The sequence below is a fragment of the Octodon degus genome, unplaced genomic scaffold, assembly GCF_000260255.1.
Source record: "Octodon degus isolate 3935 unplaced genomic scaffold, OctDeg1.0 scaffold00112, whole genome shotgun sequence".
In the NCBI taxonomy this organism is placed as follows: Eukaryota; Metazoa; Chordata; class Mammalia; order Rodentia; family Octodontidae; genus Octodon; species Octodon degus.
Window position 1 is genome coordinate 6,274,180 of NW_004524688.1, and position 11,088 is coordinate 6,285,267.

General features: G+C 44.0%; 1 protein-coding gene and 1 pseudogene across 7 annotated transcripts in view; one reads left to right on the forward strand and one right to left on the reverse strand.

Annotated features, from left to right (window-relative positions):
• Positions 1–1,076: 1,076 nt before the first annotated feature.
• Positions 1,077–11,088, forward strand: part of Ccdc57 (coiled-coil domain containing 57) — a 114,519-nt gene continuing 104,507 nt past the window's right edge. For 5 of the 7 annotated variants that reach the window (XM_023699207.1, XM_023699211.1, XM_023699210.1 and 2 more), the window contains exon 1: positions 1,077–1,161. The gene's annotated coding sequence lies outside the window, so the exon portion shown is untranslated. Of the gene's footprint in view, positions 1,201–2,339; positions 2,605–11,088 lie in introns of those variants that run through there. The other 2 variants (XM_023699208.1, XM_023699209.1) reach the window with 2 other exon arrangements.
• On the reverse strand, positions 6,393–8,292 carry LOC101564361 (annotated as a pseudogene).

The following is an 11,088-nucleotide window of genomic DNA, read 5'->3' on the forward strand; positions in this document are numbered from 1 at the left end:
TGGCTGGCCATTCAGCCAGGCACATATCTGGGAGTGGATGGAAGACATATCCCGGAGCCCCACCTGACCTCCTGCACCTTTATCCCCATCTATAAAGTACAGGTGACAACATCATCCATGGGGTACTCCTGGCTGACATCATAGGCCCTGCTTCCGGATCCACCTTTTCCCAGGACCCAGCAGGGAATTTACACTGGTGCCACAACTGCCTACCCCATCTAGGCCCACTCCCCCACTGCCCAGCCAGCTGTGCTCAGGCACATGGGAAGGATCACTCCCTGGGACACTGTTGAAGTCCTTCAGCCTGTGCTATTCTACCTCTGTGACAAGGACTGCACGGTGGTCTCTGGGAGCCCAACAAAAGCCCAGGGGAAGCAGTTGGTGGAGGGTAACACAGTCGGCACCCCAAAGCACAGGCTCAAGTCTTGGCTGCCTGTACCTCAGAATGGCCTGATACAATTAGTTGGCCACTGCAGATATAATTAGTTTAAATGAGGTCATACTGGTGCAGGGTAGGTCCAATGTGGCTGGCATCCTGAGAAGAGGGAATGTGAAGCCAGCAGAGAAGATCAGGAGCTTGGGGAGATGTGAAGGATTCTCCCCTAGAGTCCCAAGGTGCCAGCAGCCCCCCACACGGAGTTCCACGTCACCCTGGCTCAGTTCAACGCTTTGGGGCCCCCAAAAGCGACGCCCTGCAGAGCAGGAAGGGGCGTCTTGTGTGTCAGAGTCCCGCCCTCGGGTTGCCCCGCGACACAGTGCGTGTGAAGTGCAGGGGCGCCCTCGGATCATCCAGGGATCCCGTACCCGGCAGCCCCATCCTTCTGTCACATTTCCTTTTGGCGGCTGCGCAAAAAGTGGAATGAGCAGAGGCCGGAACTTGGCCTCGGGGCTTCAGTTTCCGGCCGGCAGGACTTGAGCTCTAGGCAGAGTGCAACCCGACCGCCGCTGCTGACGGACTCCGATCGCTATGGCAACGAGGCCAGCCGGAAGCAGCTGGGCTGGCGATCCTGAGAGAAGGGGGCACGCGACAGGTCTCTCGGGTTGCCTGGGTCGCCATTCTTCGGAAGACTCGAGACCCTCAGGTCCTATCAGAGTCCTTTCGCTGGCGGGGCACTTGGGGACGTGGCCGACCCTGGCGAAGCTTGCCCTGAAGTGGGAGCGGTGAGTGGCGTGGCGGCGAGTCTAAGGCACGTCTGATACGTACGTTTCTGTGGCCTGCGCGAGAGCTGCGAAAGGAGCATCCTGCGAAGCTCCCAGTGCTTTTTCTCAGCTCCCCGAATTGTTAGCCTCTTATATAGCTGCTGTTTATCCAGACGAGGAATACCACAACATACGATTTAGGATTTACTGAAATGTTAATGTGTTTGGCATCGCCCCTCCCCCGATTGCTTCGCGCAGGGTAAGCAAGCGCCCCACCACTAAGCTACACACCCAGCCCTTTTTATTTTGTTTTGATTACGTCTCGGCCTTTTGGCTATATCAAGTGCAGTATATGTTCCTATCAATGCTTTGCTTTGAGGCAGGATCTCGTGTTGCCTAGGCTGGCTGGTCTCGAAATCGTGATCCTCCTGCTTCAGCCTCCCAGGTAGCTGGGGTTTTAGACATGTACCCGCCATGCTTGGCTTTCGTCTGTTATTGTTTCTCAACGTAGACTAGCTCCGCATTTCCTCTTTGGCTTGTATGAGGTAGTTATGATTTGTCTGGTGTTTTCCCATGACTAATTTCAAGTTATGTATTTTTGGCAAGACAACTTCCAAAAGGAAGTAGTGTCTTCAGTGCTTCCTAGAAGATACATGATGCCAGTTTGTCCCATTGCTGGTGACAGTAACTTCGGTGGCTTAAGTGACAATCTGCCAAGTAATGTAAAGTTACTATTTTCCCCTTTGTTAACAGTAAATACCTGTTGGGAAGATACCGTGAAACTGTGTAAATACTCTGCTCGTAACCATACTTTCTGTCAGCCATTTTAGCCTCTTTCATTCATTCATTTCTATATTTCATTTTAAAGTTTCCAAACATACAGCATTCCTACCTGTCTTGAATATTTTGAACCCTATACCTCTAAGTTATAAAAATGTTTCTCCTATAAGAAAACAAGGGCTGGTGAGATGGCTCAGTGGTCTAAAGCACCTACTTAGAACAAGCTAAGCTAAGCATAAAGTGCAGGGACCTCGGTTCAATCCCCAGCACCACATTCCAGCCAGCCCCGCCCCCTGGTGGGCTGAACTGGCCATACACACACAAAATAAATAAATTAATTAATTTAAAAAAGAAAAACACATTCAGTATGAAAAGATCTTTATTTCCAAATGATAAGAACAACCTCTCACACAGTAGATAAAATGAGTGTTATTGCCTGAGAGGTTCAGAACAGCAACCTTTCCAGCCCAGGCTAACTCAATACAAATTCCCAGCAGCTGAAAATGAATCAATGGACTGTAGCTCTTGCAAATTTTAGTGTATAATTCCTCTGTTCATCCCAGTGACAACATTGAAATCGCTAATCCATTTAAAATACAGCAGCATTTGAAGAGTTCCAAGTTTGTGCAGAAAAACTACATAGATACATATAAATGAAAGGTCAGGGGTGAGCCTGCCAATTTTGTAAGAACCCAGCAATTGCTGATTTTCAGTTCCATGTAGTAAATAGCATAAGATAGGAAAATGACAGAATTAACTTTCACTACTAATTGTATTAATTATTGTCTTTTTGAGACAGGTCTCACTGTGTGCTTCAGGCTGGTCTTGAGCATATATATATATATATATATATATATTTTTTTTTTTTTTTTTTTTTTGAGGGCCAGCCAAATAGTTCAGTGGATTAAAGCACCTACAAAGAAGGCACATTGGCTGGGGGTTCAATCCTCGGGCCTGCCATGCTGGTCCTACCCCTAGGTCACGCTGAGACAGCAATTGAGACTGGGCATGGTGGCATGTGCTTGTGATCCCAGCTCTTGGGAGGCTATAAACAGGCAGATCTCTACAAGTCCGATCTAGGAGTGAGACCCTGAACACCCTGTAGACCCTTCCCTAAAATACCAAAAAAAAAATTACTTATTGGTATAGGGGCTCACTACACAGCTCGGACTCATAGTGATCTTCCTGTTTCAGTCTCCCCAGGTTTCTGTTGGCTGGTTTGGCAGGCCTGGGGCAGGGCTGTCATGCCTGCAGTACTGGGGATTGAACTTGGGTCCTTGCACTTAGATTGCTGAGCTATCTCCCTGGCCCTTTGGGCTCACTTTGTAGCCCACGCTGGTCTCAAATTCACAAGAATCCTCCTAACTCAGCCTCCAGAGTGCTGTGGTTACAGGCCTGTGCCACCATGCCTGTCCTGTTTTAGTTATTAAAGTTATTAGCCATTGGGGCCAGGGAGATAGCTCAGTAGCATAAGTACCTGCCTAGGAAGCTCAAGGTCCTGAGTTCAATCCCTGGTACCACAAAATAAAGTTATTAGCCATGAAACTTAAAACTACAGTATTTTATTTTTATAATGATAAAATCTTCATTAACATAAAAAAATACCTCAGCTGGCTGGGGAGATAGCTTAGTGGTCTGAGCTCCTACCTGGCAAGCACAAGACCCAGACTCAATCCCCAGTACTGAATGGCCATGCCAGCCACCAAAATGAGGCATGGTGGCACATGCCTGTAATCCCAGAACTGGGAAAGCTGAGACAAGAAGATCACTATGAGTCTGAGCTGCATAGTGAGACCTTTTGCCAAATCAGTCAGTCAATCAATCTAAAAAAAAAAAAAAAAAAAACAGCTTTTCCTGAGGAACTAGCTTCTAAAACCTATATCCAGTTTTTTGGGTTTTTTTTCACAACCTGTTTGGTGCAAGAGAGCAGGAGTAGTGAAAACCACCACTAAATCAAAGCCAACATGGGAAAGGAAAAGACTCACATTAATATCGTCACTGTGGCACACATGGACTCTGGCAAGTCCACTGCCACCGGCCATCTGATCTGCAAATGTGGTGGCATCAACAAAAGAACCATTGAAAAATTTGAGAGGCTGCTGAGATGAGGAAGGGTTTCTTCAAGTATGCCTGGGTATTAGACACACTGAAAGCCGAACACGAGCATGGTATCACCATTGACATCTCCCTGTGGAAATTTGAGACTAGCAAGTATTATGTGACCCTCGTGGATGCCCCCGGACACAGGGACTTTGTGCCATGATTACAGGCACATCTCAGGTTGACTGTGCTGTCCTGATTGTTGCTGCTGCTGTTGGTGAATTCGAAGCTGATATCTCAAGAACGGACAGCCCTGTGAGCATGTCCTTCTGGCTTACACACTGGATGTGAAACAACTAATCATTGGTGTTAACAAAATGGATTCCACAGAGTCACCCTACAGCCAGAAGAGATACAAAGAAATCGTTAAGGAAATCAGCACCTATATTAAGAAAATCAGCTACAACCCTGACACCATAGCTTTTGTGCCAATTTCTGGTTAGAATAGTGACAACATGCTGGAGCCAAGTGCTAACATGCTTTGGTTCAAGGGATGGAAGGTCACTCGTAAAGATGGCAATGCCAGTGGAATCGCACTGCTTGAAGCTTTGGATTGCGTCCTTCAGCCTACTCGCCCAATTGATAAGCATTTGCGGCTGCCCCTCCAGGATGTCTACGGAATTGGTGGTATTGGCACTGTCCCTGTGGGCTGAGTGGAGACTGATGTTCTCAAACCTGGTGTGGTGGTCACCTTCGCTCCAGTCAGTGTCACAACTGAAGTCAAATCTGTTGAAATGTACCATGAAGCTTCGAATAAAGCTCTTCCTGGGGACAATGTGGACTTCAACATCAAGAATGTCTGTCAAAGATGTCTGGCTTGGCAGTGTTGCTGGTGACATTAAAGATGACCCACTGATGGAAGCAGCTGGTTTCACTGCTCAGGTGATTATGCTGAACCATCCCAACCACATTAGTGCTGGCTGTGTTCCTGTCCTGGATTGTCACACAGCTTACATTGCTTGCAAGTTTGCTGAGCTGAAAGAAGAGATTGATTGCTGGTTTGGTAAGAAGGTGGAAGCTGGGCCCACATTTTTGAAATCTGGTGATGCTGCTATTGTTGACATGGTTCCAGGCAAGCGCATGTGTGTCGAGAGCTTCTCTGACTATTCACCTCTGGGTTATTTCACTGTTTACAGTATGAGACAGACAGTTGCTGTGGGTATCATCAAAGCAGAGGACAAGAAGGGTGCTGGAGCTGGCAAGATCACCCAAGTCTGCCCAGAAAGCTCAGAAAGCTAAATGAATATTATCCCTAACACTTGCCACCCCAGTCTTAATCAGTAGCAGAAGACCGGTCTCAGAACTGTTTCTTCCCCACCTATAATATTCCAATAACGGAACTTAACAAAAAAAGGGTATACAGATGTATGTCCATTTTGTATCTGTGTATTCAAAGTGGTTAGGATAGATATATAGTTACACTCTCTTAAAAAATAGAGTGATTTGTTCTAATGGTGTTTGTAGATAGGATATCATGTCCGCATCTTGTACAGCAGTTAACCACTGGGAAGAATGTATGCAATGTGTTAATTATTGAAACTGTCCTACCAATTTGATTTGAAACTGTCTCATTGCTATTTTTTATCAATAAAATTATGGAAAAAAAAGAACTGTTTCTTCCAATTGGCCATTTAAGTTTAATAGTGAAAGACTGATTAATGATAACAGTGCATCATAAAACCTTTAGAAGGAAAGGAGAATGTTTTGTGGACCATTTTTTTGTGTGTATGGCAGTTTTTTAACTTACTAGTTTTTTCTAAGTTGTTAGCTTTTAAAATCCATGCTTTTTAATGGAAACAACTTAACCAAACTCTGTAATAGAATTTTGAGACCCATTAAAACAGTTTAATGAGAAAATAAGTAAATAAAACCTGTACCCAGGGGCCAGGGAGATAGCTCAGTAGAATAAGCGCTTACCTGGCAAGCACAAGGGCCTGAGTTAAATCCCTGGTTCCACCAAAAAACAAAAACAAAAAACCTGTATTCAAAACTAAGATATTAAGTTAATGGTTTTGTATGTGTGTCATTAAAATTGCAAATATTCTGACACAATATAAGAAATCAAACCCTTTTCAACATGAAATCAAATGAAATGCCATCTTTTTATTCATTTCTTAAATAGAACACAACCAAACTTATACATGTTTACTGATTATTTTAGAGGACATTCAATAAATCAGAACTCGTCATTTATAATACTGTACCTTAAGTTAGAAGGAATATATAATCCCCCCCTACAAAAATGAGATAACTTGACCCAAGATGAAAATTGTCTCTAAGGATTATATACATTAAAAATAGGAAAAGAAATTAGGAAAAAGTCAAGTGCTAAAAATCTAGAAGAGTCTAAAAGAATTCTTCAATATCTGCTTTCACCCTGACCTTTGCTTCAAACTTTTGCCCATGCTTTGAAAGCTGCAGTTATATAAACGCCTTTCAAAATGAGAAATCTTCATTGTTTTAAGCATTGTAGCATCAGGCATCACTGGGGGGGTCCCAGTTCAAACACATTTTGAAGCGGTTCATTTGACTGCAAGTGGTACTTCACCCCGATCCAAAGATCTCTCTTTTTTTTTTTTTTTTTTTTTTTTTTGGCGGCTCACTGTGTATTTTTTTTTTTTTTTGGCGGAACCGGGGATTGAACTCAGGCCCTTGCGCTTGCCAGGGAAGCACTTATTCCACTGAGTCATCTCCCCGGCCCCCCCAAAGATCTCTTTAAAGATGTCATAAGTGTGTTTTTTGACCCAGATATCAATATACATGTGTTCAGTTTCTTTTGGAAAATCTCATTCCTTGCCTGCCTGCAGGATGTCCCTAAACATGGAACACTGCTTTCTCTTGTCCTCTTTGTCCTAGTGTCTATTTCCATCTGTAGCCAAAGCCGTCAGCATCCAGAACAGAGATTCTATGTCTTTATGAAAAAAGTCACTCTCCATCTATCTAGCCAAATCAAACAGAAGCACCAAAGATTCACCAGCAGCAATTCTCATGTTTACGTCATCACAAGAAATCAGGCTTGGAAGTTTATAGGAATGCATCACTAGCCTTTCCTTCACTTTGTTGAGTGGCCATGTGGTCAGTAATAATGTCCACAAGAGAAGCAAGCTGCTGAGGAACACTGTGGAAGTGGTGCTGCAAATACCACTGGTGTCTTAGTCTTTGAGATAGGACTTGGTGAAGATGTTTTCCACACGTTCAGAGTTGAATACAGTTCAGTAATGTCTGTGGCAATAAAAGAACAAACACCAAAGCAAGTTGCACAAGTTGGCACAGCCTGGGTACTAGCTGTTCCATCACAGATTATTTTCTTTAGGATTGGCTCAAGAGTCTTTAAAATCTCTTCACTTTCAATGCCAGGGCCCAGCTGTGTGCAAAGAACAGAGGCCAACACTGCAGCTGCACACTGCTCATCACCCTTCCCTTTTTTCAGGTAGCATTCAACACCATCAGTTAATGTCATTCTTTCCGGAATAAATTCATAGAACATTTCTTTTTTTTTCCCTCCATAATTTTATTGAGAGACAAATAGCAATGAGACAGTTTCAAATCAAATTGGTAGGACAGTTTCAATAATTAACACATTGCATACTCTTTCTAGTGGTTATTTGCTGTACAAGATGCAGACGTGATATCCTATTTACAAACACTATTAGAACAAATCCCTCTATTCATTAAGAGAGTGTAACTATGTATCTATCCTACCCATTTTGAATACCATAGAGCATTTCTTTAAAATTTATGTGCTTTGTACAGGGTCTCACTATGCAGCTTGGACTCGTAGTGATCCTCCTGTTTTCAGCCTCCCCATTGCTGGGATTACAAGCGTGTGCCACCACACCAGAACTTTGTTGCTGGCTCAGTGTGCTTGGGGGAGGGTTGGTAGGGGAATTTGGGGGTGGGTGCAGCATGCGGTCCCCAGGATTGAACCCTGGTCCCTATGTGCTTTCCTAAACAGGTGCCTAGTCCACACAGAGGGCATTTTTGAAGCTGGCGTATTTCTAATGCCTTCAAAAGCTGCCTGCCTTGTCTTCGTGCTCTTGTCCAAGGTTAGGGCAATTAATCCCTTCAGTTTGTACTCTTAAGTCTTCTTGACTTCATTTTTCATCAAGGACCTCTGGTCCGTCTTCAGCAAAACTGGAAGGATCGCTATCACTATAACCACGATGGTTCATTGTGTTGATCAGTGCATCTTCATCACTAAAGAATTTCACTAGATTATTTGAGTGCTGACCTGCCTGCTGTTGCTGCTGTTGCCGCCGCTACCGCTGCCATCACACCACCAGCACCACCACTGCCACTGCAGTGGGACCGTTCTACTTATTCTTCAGCATCATGGGATGCCTGGTGCCACCTAAACTGGGAGCTCAGTGAAGATGAGCCAGTGGAGCTGCACTTTCTACTCATGTGTCTGTGTGGTGGGCAGTTTGGCTGACAACAGAGGCAGGAAGTGACATGGTTATGAGTTGGCAGCAGCAGCAGAAGAGCTGTGATAGGAAATGATATATTTTTCTTTAGCACAGGAGCTAAGATCATTTATTCATTTTATTTATTTATTTATGTATTTATTATTTATTTTGAGGCAGAGGCTTGTTATGTAACCCAGGGTGGCCTTGAACTCGAAATGATCCTCCTGTCACAGCCTCCCAGAGTGCTGCGATTACAAACGTGTACTACTGTGCCTAGATTGAAGTAATCTTTTTTTTTTTTTTCCATGTTTTTCCTCATTACATTGCCCAGGGAAAGGAAGAAATCATGAATTACTAAATTGCACTATTTAGCCTTTCAGGCAGAATTTGGGATCCAGTTTACAGCTGTTTTTGTTTCAGAGCTGAATCAGAGTGAGAGTAGGTCTGACAGCTCTTGGGTTTGGGGAGGAGGGTGGAAGTTCCTGGCAGAAGAGCAGGAAATTGTCACCATGAGACTTCCTGTCTGGGTCCCTGAGGGTCCTCCAGGAAGATCGAGGCTGGAAGGAACTTCAGCTCTCCTCTAAGGGGAATGGGGATGGCACAGGCCTGGAGCTAGTGCTGAGGAGGTGGAAGGACCCTGTCTATCCATCCGCATGCTAGGATCCTGTGTAGGGCACTCACACCATGAGAGCAAGGCAAGGCAGCTGCTAAACTCTGCAGATTTATTAGAATCTGGAAACATTTTTACCTTGTGGCTTGACACTGGAGCTATATATTATAATTCTTTCTCATCTGGAGAAATTCATATTTAAGAAATTTCCATTCCTGCTGGGCATGGTGGCACGTGGCTATAATACCAGCATTTGGGAGACTGAGGCAGGAGGATCACTGTGAGTTGGAAGCCAGCCTAGACAATATGGTGAGATGGTGAGTTTAAGACTAGCCTGGGGGGCTGGTGAAATGACTCAGTGGTCTAAAGCACCTACTTAGAACAAGCTTAGCAAAGCACAGGGACCGCGGTTCAATCCCCCAGTACCACATGCCAGTCAGTCCCACCCCCTGGTGGGCTGAGCTGGCCACACACACACACACACACACACACACACACACACACACACACACACACACACACAAAAAAAAATTAAAAAAAAAAAAAAGACTAGCCTGGACTACATTGTGAGGACTCCTCTCTAAATAAATTAATAAATTAATTATATTCCTATGGGAAACTACAGATATTCTGGTCACTCCTTGATTTAATTAACTGCACTGAAGGCTTTTCTGTTTGTTTTTTTTTTTTTTTTTTTTTTTAATGCTGGGATTTGAACCTGATATAGGGGAAATGAACCTCCCAACCTGAAAGGTACATGGGATGAGTACGTGTTCTTTAAAACCAAAGAATGAAAAAAAAAAAAAAAAAAAAAAAGAATGAACTTTAGGAACAGACAGAGGTTAAGAGCAGAATATATTTATTGAAGGGGCCGGGGAGATGGCTCAGTAGAATAAGTGCTTGCCTGGCAAGTGCAAGGGCTTGAGTTCAATCCCTAGTTCCACAAAAAAAATATAGATAGATAGATAGATAGATAGATAGATAGATAGATAGATAGAGATATAGATATGGGAAAGCTTCTCTCTGAGATAGGGACAGAAGGGGGGCCCAAGTGGGTTGTCCCTGGGAATTTGTCTCTTCCAGGGACTTTTATAGAGTGAAACCATGCAGTGAGGCAGGTCTAGGGTGGAGAACATGGGAACTCACTTAGGTGGGACAAAACTATGGCCAACCAATGAGATTACAGGTAACATTGCTCAGGTAAAATTGATTAAGTCCAGGACCAAATGGGGAAGCAAGTCACGTAGCAAGCGGGCATGAATATAGAACAGGACTTTATCCAGTAGCCAGCCAGTAGTAGTTGGATTAATGATACTTCCTGGCTTTCTTAAGGTGATGATCAATCCCAGATGCTAATCTTTAGGGAGGTCAGCATTTGTTTGGTCTTTGATCTTGTCTGGCCCACAGCGGGAGCATCCATCCCCCTTACAGTTGTAAGGTATCTTGTCTTCTGTGCTATCTTCTTCAAGGGCCTAGCCCTGTCTGACTGCCTATAATATTTCTATCTAACTTGGCTGCCTATAGCAAACCTAGGGCCTTATGCCTGCTAGGCAAGTGCTCTGCCACTGAGCTACATCTTCAGCCCCTTTTCTCTCTTTAGAAACTAGATGCTTCTGATTTATCAGCCTGAGGAGCCGCCTTCTCCATTTTTATTGCTGCATTTCTTTTCACTGAAGCCATGGGGCCTGAACCAGCACTGGCAGAGAGTAGCACTTATGCTGCCCTAATGGAGCCTGGAGAACCAGAAGGTGCCTGATTATAGAAATATGATCACTCCTCTCTGCTTCTGGCATCTTCAGGCCTGAAAGAATTACCATTGTGGTATTTGCCAAGTGGTTTTTCTATTTTTATTACTCCTACATTTATTAGTTGGAACTCTACTATAAGAAAGAGACTTCCCTTCTTTCAGTTTTTCTATTTGTTCACTTTTTTTTTAATATTTTTTAAAAAATTTTTATTTATTTATTTATTTATTTTTTTTTTGTGTGTGTGTGGCCAGCTCAGCCTACCAGGGGGCAGAGCTGGCTGGCATGTGGTGCTGGGGGATTGAAC